An 11,861-nucleotide genomic window follows, 5' to 3' on the forward strand; every position below is an offset into this window, starting at 1 on the left:
CCTCCTGAGACACAAGGAGAGGACATGATGGAATTGGTCCTGTTCCCACTCCTCCGTGTTAATTCTCAGGCTTCTCATGCCTTGCCTAAGAACCACCTAAACTGCTCGGGGGTGAAAAATCCTCTCGTATGAAGTGCCAAGCTGCCTGCAGCAGTGCATGATGAACATTTTTTTTTTCTTTTTAAAACACACCAACAAAAACTGTATTTGTAGATTGTGATAAAGTGTAAATAACTGAATTTTCAACCATGGTTTGAAGTCAGCTTTCAGGGCATTATGTCTTGTTTTGATGAAAAGAGATCACTCTATACCCCCCTTTTTAAAGGAAAATTATCGCAAGAGAATCAGGATGTGTAAAGCTAACATGCATCGCAAAAAACCAAAGGTAACCTAAATGTCTGATTTTAATAGCACATATTTCTCTTTTACATAAACTGTGACAGCAACTTGCATAAACAATTCTTTAGCTGTTAATTTTAATGTTAAAATTTTGAAAAACTTGTTTAATAAAAATAGCTGTAAAAAGAAAAACCATATGCTGCCGCATAAATTAGCCATAACTCTTAATAATCCTGCCCATCACAAGTGAACTGTAATGTAATCTGGGCACAAAGTCTGACATCTTAAATGACACATTGTAAAATTTCAATGACTATAGATTAGACCTGCTGCTCCCCAAAGTAAAGCTTTCTGCTCAGCTATTTTAAAATGTACAAAGATGAGCCCCTGTAGGTCCTCATTTATTTGATATTTATAATGAAATGTTACTTAAAGTTTCTTTAAAGTTGCATGTTTCTTTCCTGTAATGTGTAAACTGCATGCAGGATCTCTATCTTTTATTTTGTATGTCTTTAAAACTTCCTCTTCAAAATACTGATCTATTACTTCTCCATTTGCAGGCAATTGATTATTCCTGAGGCATTTCCTGGAGTAGAATGGGTAGTGAAGACCCATAGTCAGGTATGTTGAGTGGTTTTTTATTAAGGATGTGGGACTTTTATCATGGGTGAAAGTTTCACCAACAGGTGGTTAACGGGAAGATCTCTTTCCTGTGTCTACCATATTTTCAGGAAGACCCATGCTTATTCCTTGACTTGTAATGGTCAAGTAGTACCAACTTTAGTCTTTTGAATCCTACTCTAGCCTATCAATAATCTAATGAGATCATAGTCTATTTGGAGTTCACTGGTGTAAGCAACAAAGTGATTGTCTAACGTGAATGAAAGGGAATGAATTAAAAGGATGTTAGCATAAAATACATGAATAAAATCAAAGGTAAATGTTAAAAAAAAGGATGTTATGTGTTCACAGATCACAGATGCGGTGTGAAGGCTAGAAATCCTGGCTTGGGAACCAGTAGTAGCAGAGAACTGGGACAATAGTCATACAGTAATGGTCTTGAAACTGGAGCTTAATTAAGCTGGAATAAGTAAACTCTGGCCATGTTTACATATTTGCTTCCTCTGTTCAAGTTCTGGGGAGAGAATATACGATTAAATTTCTTTAAGTCACATGGCATATTTTACCAATATGCAGAAAACGTCCTCAAAAGGAAGAACATTACTTGGGAAAGGAAGTGGGTATTGGTCTGCCTAAAGACAATTCTCCCGTGATATCTGTATTTTCCCCGCGTCTCTTCCCTTTGGTTTGGTGTAGGGACTATCCCTCACTGTGCTGGAGTCTGCTTCCAATGTGGTACTTGCGGCTCCCTGCAGTGCCAGGGGACCGACCGGTGCCTGGAATCAAACCAGGGCCTCATACAGGCAGGACAGGTGCTCTGCCCACTGAGCCACATCCCCAGGGTGGTAGCACTCAACAGAGCTTGCACACTGACAGATTTGTTACTTGCGCAAATTCTCACCAAGGTGCATACTCACCTAGTTTTGGTGTAAGAACAACAAATTCTGGTTGTATTGCTTGCTGAGACTCACAACTAGAGTTGCAATACTTAACACATGCCTGGTGTGCTCCAGCTATTGCCGTCTGTAGTCCCAGACTATGGAACCAGAGGCGATGTGCTCGGTGCACAGAGGAGGTCTGACTCAGGGCCTCACACTTGCAAGGAAGGTGCTTTAGCCACCAAGCCATCCCTGGGTCCTAATATTCGTATTTTATAGAGGCAGTCCCTGAAATACAATCATGTTTGTTAAGTGAATTCCCAGAAATGCAAAATTAGTATGGTCAGTAATCAAGCCCATGTTTATCTATTGTCAAAATTTAAATATTTGGTTTGGGGCCAGACTCAGCAGTGCTCAGGGGTGCTGTTTGTGTGGTGTAGTGCCAGGGCTTGAACTCGGGCACCTCATAGGCAGATTGCACTCAATCTGTTGAACACTCTCTCCAGCGCAATACAAGTGGGGTTTTTCCCCCCCCTAAGAAACTTTGACCTCACTCATTAATTGGGACTCTGACAGCTGAGTAAATCTGCCGGTGCTTGAAACTGTCAGGATTTTCCTTCTGCCCCTGAGTTGTTACTGTTAGGAGGTCACAGGGGAAAAACTAGACTGAGGGCACATAAAGCCTTTGACAATGAAATCTGCCTGTGAGTCAGAGAGAAACTGTTGGGGTTAAGGCACTTGTTTTGCATGTGATCACCCCTAGTTTGTTCACCCATACCACAGTATGCTTGATCCCCTGAGTGTCTGTCCTTAAACACAAAATCAGGAGAAACCCTGAACACTGCCGCGTGTCCAAAAATAGAACAGTCATGCATGCAGAGAAGACACCGTGCTAGGAGGACCTCCTGAGTGCCTCTGGGTGTTACCCAAACTCCACAACCCACAGAAAGGAAAAAATAATCTGCCTCTTTGAAGAAAATTCTTTCTCAGCCTACCTTTCAGCCAGGAGTGTTTTGAGATCTGGGACTTTGAGAAGGACCAACTGTATTGAATGTGGTTTGGTAGTTTCTAGTTTGAGAGTGGTCACTTAAATGGTCAGGAAACTTAAGGGGGAGAGTCTCTGAAATACAGAAAATTTGATCTCTACTCTCTTTAGAGTAGTCTTTGAGCAGATTTTATAGGGCCACGCCTCACAGTGCTGGGTTGAGGATAGGAGGCCTTGCTGGGGCTACTGCTGGCAATACTTCCTGATGTAGGCCTGCCTATTGATTGAGTTGGGCCACCAGGGCCATATCTGTCAGTGCTGTGGGGATACTGTAGTGCTTGGGATTCAACTCAGGGCCTGTACACATGTGCTTGGCATATGTAAGCTATCTCCCCACTGGGAAAGACTGCTTTTTTCACCATTGACTGCCCTACTGTAACCTCACTGAAAATGATTCAATGTATAATGCAGTTCTGCCTTTGATTTCAAGGGATCAGTGCAATTGCTAGCATATAGTAGCTACTCAATAGTAAATAACTGATTGGATTATTTGGCATTGCTAATATTAAGTGGTGGGACTAGGATTTGGCCTGAAATATAGATGTCTCCAATTCATCCTGTGCTGCTTTTTGTTGAAGTTTACTGCAGTGAAATGAACCTATTGTAGCTGCCATGCCTGATCAGATGTTCTCCAAAGACTCAGGGTTATAATTCCAGTATCTTCCCATCATCCACCTTTGATTCTCTTCTCTCTCCCTCCAGGGTTTCCATGGAGCCTCCAGGGTGCTTTTGGCAATGACAGTTGCTGCTGAGGGAATATTCTCACCCTTCCTGACATAGGATATGATCTTAAAATTTGTCTTGCTCTCTCTCCCCACCCCACCCCCAAGCTATGAATGAAGGTAAAAAAGGCCTCAGGAGGGGCCAGAGATGTAATTCAGTGGTCAGGAATTTGCCTTGCATGTGTGAGGATTGAGGGTTCAGTCTCCAGTCCCCTAAACGCTAGTGAATGTGCTCACTCCCCTCAAAATAATGCTGCTTCATTGTGATAGTGCCATATTTTACTTACACTGTGGCCATTTATTATAAAATTCATAACTGCAAAGAAAGAAAAATCCTGCCAATTAAATTGACATAATAGTTCCTTTCATAACGGTTATGAAGGATGCATTATTTCAGACATGTAAAAATCTAGGGTGGGGTGGGGTGTTAAGCTACTATTGTCTTTTGTCAGTTCTAACATTTTTTTTTTTTTACTGTGTATAATGTCCTGTCTCCTCCATTTATTAAAAAAATTCATGTTGCCCTGTTTTCAAATAATGATGAAACTGAGGCCTAGAACGGCTAAGCTAATTATTGTCTTGCTCTGTCTTAAATAGCAGAGCTCAGATTCCAACTCTGGTGATTTGATTTCTGATCTATGATCAGTCTCAGTTACATACTGGAATTTAGAGCATCCTGGGGAATCTGTGTAGTCTTTCACTGTGCCTGAAATGAGACTTTTCTGCAGAAGTACTAATTAATCCAATGAATGTTTGCTGAAACAACTTTGGTCATTAAGCAGGCAATGGTCTAGATCCGTTTATGTAGTCTCCACCTTTAAGAAACTCTAGGGCATGGAGAGATAATACAACAGGTATGGCACTTGCTTTGCACGCAGCCCACCGAGGTGATCCCCAGCATCCTATATGGTCCCTGAGCACTGCCTGGAGTAATTTCTGAGCATTGAAGGTGTGGCTTCAGGGAAGCAAAAAATAGAAACACTTCAGGAGCTGGAGTAATGTTACAGCAGGTACGGCATTCATTTGCCGTGCACTCGGCTCACCTAGGTTCAATTACAGCACCCCAAAATGTCCCCTGAACTTACCAGGAATGGTACCTGAGCACAGAACCAGGAGTAAACCCAGAGCACCACTAAGTGTAGTCCAAAAACAAATAGAAAATCTTACGCCAGAGGCTGGAGAGCTTGTACAGAGGGTAGGACACTTGCCTTACATGTGACCGACCTTGATTGGACCCCCACATCCCATGTGGGCCAGAAGTAAGCCCTTAGCATCGCTGAGTGTGGCTAAAACTCTTAAGGACTGGAGAGTACAGCAGGTAGGCACTTACCTTGCACACAGTCAGCCTGGGTTTGTATGACCCTCTGCACCCCACCAGGAGTGATCCCTAAATGCACAGTCAGGAATAAACCCTGAGCATGGCCTGTGTGGCCCAAATAAGCGGAAACCAAAAAAATGTTGCTGAAGAAATAGCATAGTGAGTTAGGCACTTGCCTTGCACTGCCGGGAGTGATCCCTGAGTGCTGCTAAGTATGACCAAATAAGAAAAGGAAAAAGAAACACACTTTAGGACCAGAGAGCTAGATAACCCAGTGAACTGGGAACACATGCTATGTATGCAGGAGGCCCAGGTCCAGCCCCTGGCACCTACATGGCCCCTGAGCACCAAGCCCTATATAGTCTGTTCACTCCCAGGTATGGAAAAAAACAAACTCAAAAAAAAGAGAGTGGGGCCAGAGAGATAGTACAACTAATCGGATGCTTGCCTTGCACGCAACCAACCCAGGTTTGATCCCCAACACCCATCTGGTCCCCTGAGCACAACCATCTGTGGCCCCAAAACAAAACCAAAAATAGTTGTCAAAGTAGGTGATTGTGTTCTGTGGCTGATGTGAATGTAAAGGAGCCTGCAGAAGCTGTCTGAGAAAGGCCCCCGAGTACCAGCCGCAGCGTGGCATTCATAGTCAGCTACTAAGGAGAGGGGCTAACTAAGGTTTGCCAGAGCGCCAGGTGAACTTGATATTTATTATGCTTAACAATCTTTTCAAATTCTACCCTAGAATTAGTTGAGTAAACATCTCCAAGTCTGTTTCATTGTTCCTAAAGTAGGTGATTGTTTACTTCAAAACATCGTTCAGATGGAATGCTTGTAAAATACTCAACATGATAGCCGATCAACATGAGCCATCAATAAAGGTGGGGGAGCACTGGAAGACTAATACAGGGTTGGAAGACTCTTGGCCTTATATGTGACCCACCCCGTTTTGATCTTGCTGCCCTCTATGGTTCCCCCAAGCACAGGCAGGAGTCGCTTCTGCAACCTACATAAAAGTTGTTTTTTAAAATAGTAAAGGTGATTAAATTAATAAAGGCTGCGCAGAGAGTGGGTTAGTATTGATTTTGAAAGCTGTTCGGTTGGGTACTACTAGGACGCCTGTGTGTTGGGTGGCGTAGGCAATGTGCTATTGATGTTAATGTTTCTCTGATGTGAATTGGAGACCAAACCTCAAACCTCTGTGGATGGAAGCTTCACTCTTAAGAAATTGTTAAGCATGGACTTGCCTCGCCAATGTTGATTCCTGAATGAATGCGGTCTTGGCCTCCCCTATAAGCTCTTAAAGTTTGTGCCAGTTTTGTTCTAAAAGTATAATCTGTGCACCCCATGTGCATCTCACAAACAGTTTTGTGAAGCAAGGATTATCCTGGAACTCTGATGTGTACGGTTTAGCACAACTATAGGATCCCAGAGCTGTAGTTTTATTGTTTGGGTTTTGTTTTTTTTTTTTTTTTTTAATTTCTCTTTGAGATTTTTTGTTTGTTTTTGCTTTTTTGGGTCACACCCAGGGATGCTCAGGGGTTACTCCTGGCTCTGCACTCAGAAATTCCTCCTGTCAGTGCTTGGGGGACCATATGGGATGCTGGGAATCGAACCTGGGTCGGCCTCCGGCGAGGCAAATGCCCTGCCTGTTGTACTGTTTCTCCAGCCCCTTCCTTTGGTTTTCCCAGCCATACCTGGCAGTGCTTGGGCTACTCAGTGCCAGGATTCAGCCCAGGCCTCTTGCATACAAAACGTGTGCTCCAGTGACTGTCTCTCCAGCCTCAGGGTTTGGTTTTGGTTTTGGTTTTGGTTTGGGGGGGACCATATGGGATGCCTGGGTCAGTCATGTGCAAGGCAAGCGCCCCCTGCTATTGCACTGTCCCGCCCCTCTCCAGCCCCAAGTTTAACACCAAATCTTGATGCTTCCATCTTGCCGCTTTTTGTGTATCTATTCCTCCAGTGGTCATGAGCTTACACTTAAAGGAGTGCTGGCTTTGTATACAGGACGGGTCCTAGCTTGGAGTCCAGATTCCTGAAGGAAGAAAACTGGGTCATCCTAAGTCAGTCTTTCCAGGCCTTCCTGTGCCTCCTGCTATCCAGATTAATAGTCATTGCATGTTTGAAGCTAGCAAACATCTGATGAATATTTAATAGCCTTAAGCACACGGGCAAGATCCGGCTGAGACAGCAGCTCTGGGGGTTGCAGGGCGCACTGCACTCACTGCACTGCTTAACTGCATGTTCTTTTTTTGTGGCCAGCCCTTGACCTGTTTACTAGGAGCAAATGCCTGTGTTGGGCGCTGCACCCTAGTAACTACCCTGGAATCTCAAGGAGGTTTTCAAGCAGTAGATCAAATCCTTTTCGGGGGTGATAGTTAACAGATACCATCACTGACATCGAGAATCGGGTTTTCAACTTTGAAGCTAGACATCTTTTGTTCTGTAACCAGTTAACGGCTTTGGGCCTGAGGGTGTGTTCTCATCCAATATGCTGCCGACTGCAGCTCCCTGCTCTGAAAGGAGACTTGTATCTGGAAAGTTCTTGAGTTTCATACTCGTACTTCAGTCTTTGACATTTCCTTGGCTGTAGATGCAGCAGCCTCTCGGGAGTACGTTTACTTCTCATCCCAAGCCTAGCGTCGGCGATGGCCTCTGAGTGTGGGGAATGGGCCAGTCCGAGTTCTTGGAGCTGCACACATACATCTCCATGCTTCCCTCCAGCGAGACCTAGGCAAGCGTTTGCTTCAAGGATGCCTTGTTGCTAGGTAAACTGTGGGAGGTTATGGGGGCTCTGAGAAGAGAGAGGACGTTCGAGATGTTGTTCGGCAGTAGGAGGTACAGCGGGTGAAAGGCACGTCTCACCTGCTAAGTAACTGCATTAACCTACTCTGCATATAGGAGGCCCTGGGTTGATTCTTAGCGACATAGGGTCCCCCTGATCATTGCCAAGAGTGACCATTGAGCACTGCTGGGTTTGGCCCTGAAACAAGCAAAACAGGACAAAAAGATGCCCAGACTAGGGACTAGGGAGAATAGGGCATGTGTTCAACAGCAGCATTTATTATGCACACCCCCCGACTGCACCAGATCCAGCAGTAGCACTGTGTGCACCTGCCTCCCTCTGCAGCCCCACTGCGTGCACCTGCCCCCCACTGTGTTTCTCCGCCTCACTCTGCAACCCCACTGCGTGCACCTGCTCCACTCTGTACCAGAAGAGCTCTGGTGGCCTCTGAGCATGCACTGCAGGCAGAAAGTGATTCCACGCACTCCTGAATGCTGTCCAGGTGATCCGTATTTTACAGGACGCCTGGGTTCACTGTTTACCTTCTGGGTAGCACCTCTCCTCCATGTTCAAGTTTTGTGGGAGAATTTGACAGAATTCTGGTTCATAGACCTTGAATTCTTCACTGGGGTCTTCAGTTCCCTTCAGTGTCAATCATTCACTGTTATAAATTGGAGCACCTACTAGTTTTGTGCTAAACATTGGCAAATCTCTGACAAGAGAGAAAAAGCAAAAATGACCACTGTTCTCATGGAGCTTACCACTGCACTTGGAGAGGCAAACTCAACAGGTATTAAGCTCATAAATCAACTTCAGTTAAGGTTTTTTGTTTAGTTTTGGGTTTTTGATTTTGGGGCCATACCTAGCTCTGCTCTCAGGAATCACTCCTAGCTGGGCAGTGGGATATCAGGGATCGAACCCTGGTTGACCAAGGTCCCTGCCTACTATACTGGGCTCCATCCAACCCCATAATTTCAGTTTTAATAAGTGGAAGGGAAAAGGCTCTATGAGAATATACCGTAAGGAGCTGAACTATTTTTTTCTCTGAGAACTTTTTTTTTTCTTTTTTGGTTTTGGCTGTTTGGGGTCATACCTGTATGCTCAGGGATGACTCCTGGTTCTGTGCTTAGTGGTCAGTTGTGGTGATGCAGGAAAAGTAGGGCACACGGTGCTGGGGGTCAAGCCCAGACCACCTGCATGCTTTGCGTGTGCTCAGCCCACTTGTCCTATGCGCTCTCTAGTCCTGAGGAAATTTTGTGTGTGTACAGTAAAATAGTATTCATTAGGAAAAATGTGGGCCAGAGAGTGTACAGCAGGTAAGGTGCTTGCCTTGCACACAGCTAGCCCAGATTAAATCGTTCCCAGCATCACACGTGCTCCCTTGAGCACCACCAGGTGTGGCCTAAAACGACAAAAAAGAGGAATGTAAGGAGAGTCAGAGAAAATACATCAGAGGTGTGATCCGGCAGCAAGACTGCCAGAGGAAATGAAGCTGATTCCTAAAGGAAAAGTTAGCTAAGCAGAAGACATCGCTGAAAGATTTAATCCGACAGTACAGTGAAGAAAAGAAAGACTTTTTTTTAATCATTTGCTTCTGCAGCCAATGCAGATTTGATCCTGAACATTCCATATGGTCCCCCCAGCGCCTCCAGGAGTGATCTCTGAGTGTAGAACCTGGGTGTGGCTCAAAGACAACAGAAATTTCCTTCGTTCCTAAGTGGGGAATAGATTTTGGGAACCAATTTGGAAATTCGTGGTCCAGAAAAGACAGCAGGGGTGTGGGAGAGCACCCAAAGGACCTGTGTGTACGCCTTGTGTGCAGGAGCCCCAGGTTTGCGGTCCAGCTCTGTAGGTCCCCAGAGCACCGCCAGTGTGGTCCAAAAGAACAAAACAAGGAATAAGGAAGACTTGGAGGAGGAGGATATCAGTGAAGACATAGAAAAGAGAAAGGACTCAACTTTCAGGAAATAGAATGAACATAACTCAGAGACGGATTAGATAAAGGGAAGAGGACCGGCTTGAACATACTGGTGGAACGGTGTACAGTATTTGGAAAGGTAGGGGGCACTGATTTAAGAGGGCCCTGCTCTGAGCACCAGCATTAGAGTGTCTCCTGTGGATAACCTGGAGAGCCAGGATCAATCCTTCATCCCAGAAGAGATGAACTCACCGGAGCCTTGGGTTAAGGCTATAAGACCTGTTTCCTCATTCCTTTCTTCCAAACGCTTGGAGGCTTTTTGCTTATCTTTTCATTTCTCTGGAAGAGGAGAAAGAGCATCTGAGCTCTAGCACCACGGGCTTTAATCATTTTGCTGAGGCATGTCCAAGAATTTGAGGTATGGGAAATGTTTCCATTGCCTGATAGGTGGCAAAAATAGGTTGTGACTTTTTTTTCTACCCACCTGTGTACCTGCAAGCCTTCCACTGAGTGAAAAAACGAGTTCTGTGGAAGGGGAGATTGTTGGGGGGGCATCCTGAACAAATAGGAGACTGGGATATCCCTGACTCTTTGGTATTTCTGAATTTTCTGTGTCTTTGCAGCATTCAGAGGGTCCGGAGTCCAGGAGAACTACCTGCTGTGTCGAGGCTGGCCTGGGAGCATTTGCTGAGCACAGAGGAAGCCCGGGAGGAGATCGACAATCTTTTCCCACCCATCCCAGGGTCCCATCAGCCTGATTTACCCACACAGCCAGCCAGGATTCTCTAAGACAGTCCTAAGCACAGATGGAGTCCTCAGGCTACAGGAGACTGATAGTAATAGTTAACCTGCTCAGGATTTTGAAGAGTGAAAGGGGACTAAAAGTAACCCCTGACCCCTCCTAACCTTGTAGATATAAATAAACTGACACCTCTTGTGCCATTCTGCTTGCCTATTTCCCCTGGGCCTCCTGCAGAGTTGGCAGAACAACCTACCACCACCTCCTGTATTATGGGTGCCAGCTGGGAGTTCTACACGGTACAGTGTGCAGGGATTACTCCTGGCTCTGCGCTCAGTAATTACTCCTCGCAGTGCTCTGGGAACCAGATGGGATGCCAGGAATCGAACCCGTATCGGCCGGGTGCAAGGCAACCCTATAACTCCAGCCCTCTAAGCTTGTTTTTAATCTCATTTTTGATTACTAACATTGTCCAAAACACTTTTGGAACATAAAACTTCCTACTTCACTTCTCTGTACTTCATCTTTTAACCCCCAAAATATTTGGCACTGAGGAGTTCAATAAAGAGTTGATCAAATGATGAATATTCCCACTCTGGTGCTTCTGTCAGCTTTAGGAGAGTCCCAGAAGCGCACCCCCGAACCCCCACCCCTCCTCTAGCTCTTTATCCTAAAATTTACTCTTCAAGGATTGGAAAGTCAACCTTCGAGCAACTTCTGGTCTCTTCTCATTTTTTTTTAACTTTTTTTTTTTAAGTGAAACACCATGAGATACAGTTGTAGACTTACAAATTTTTGTGCTTGGGTTTCAATTATACAATGATCAAATACCCATCCCTCCACCAGAGCCCATTTCCCACCACCACAGGTCCCAGTATCCCTCCCACCCCACATCCCTCCCATCCCACCCTGCCTCTGGCAGGGCATTCCCTTTTGTTCTCTCTCTCCTTTTGGGTGTTGTGGTTTGCAAAAGAGGCATTGAGTGGCAGTCTACAAGCATACCTTCTCATCTTTAAACCTACGCTGATTTCACAGCAGTTTCATGTCATGTTACGAGCATCTAGTCATTATTCAGTGCCTTCTTGTTAATTATCCTAACTTGGGAGCAAAGGAAAGGACTAGGTTTTGGAGAACATGCCTTATCGGCGAGGGTTCTAATGAGCTTGGAGGCATTCTTAGAAGAAAAATGGGAAATGGATGTCAAAATCAATTTACTTTGGGCAAGTTATTTAGCCTCTTGAGCTGTTTGGTCTTTATTATTGATTCCTCTAAGAATGTATTGAGAGGCTGGATAGTATAGTGGTTAGGGCGCTTGCCTTGCACACAGCCATCCAGAGTTTGATCCCCCACACTTCATATGTTCCCCACGCACAACCAGGAATGATCGCTGAGTGCCAAGCCAGGAATAGTCCCTGAGCACAGCTAGGTGTGACCCCAAAACAATGTTTGAGTGTTTAGTATATATCAGGCACTATCAGCCATTAGTATGTACGACACTT

General features: G+C 45.0%; 1 protein-coding gene across 2 annotated transcripts in view; it reads left to right on the forward strand.

The window, feature by feature from the left end:
* KHDRBS1 (KH RNA binding domain containing, signal transduction associated 1) overlaps positions 1–10,413 on the forward strand; it is a 46,019-nt gene extending 35,606 nt beyond the window's left edge. Inside the window, exons 10-12 of one of the 2 annotated variants that reach the window (XR_008793704.1) lie at positions 900–960; positions 3,586–3,725; positions 10,247–10,413. The gene's annotated coding sequence lies outside the window, so the exon portion shown is untranslated. The remainder of the gene's footprint in view (positions 1–899; positions 961–3,585; positions 3,726–10,246) is intronic. The other variant, XR_008793703.1, reaches the window with a different exon arrangement.
* Positions 10,414–11,861: the final 1,448 nt, after the last annotated feature.

Source organism: Sorex fumeus, unplaced genomic scaffold (genome assembly GCF_029834395.1).
Source record: "Sorex fumeus unplaced genomic scaffold, SorFum_2.1 ptg000047l, whole genome shotgun sequence".
NCBI classification, from domain to species: domain Eukaryota; kingdom Metazoa; phylum Chordata; class Mammalia; order Eulipotyphla; family Soricidae; genus Sorex; species Sorex fumeus.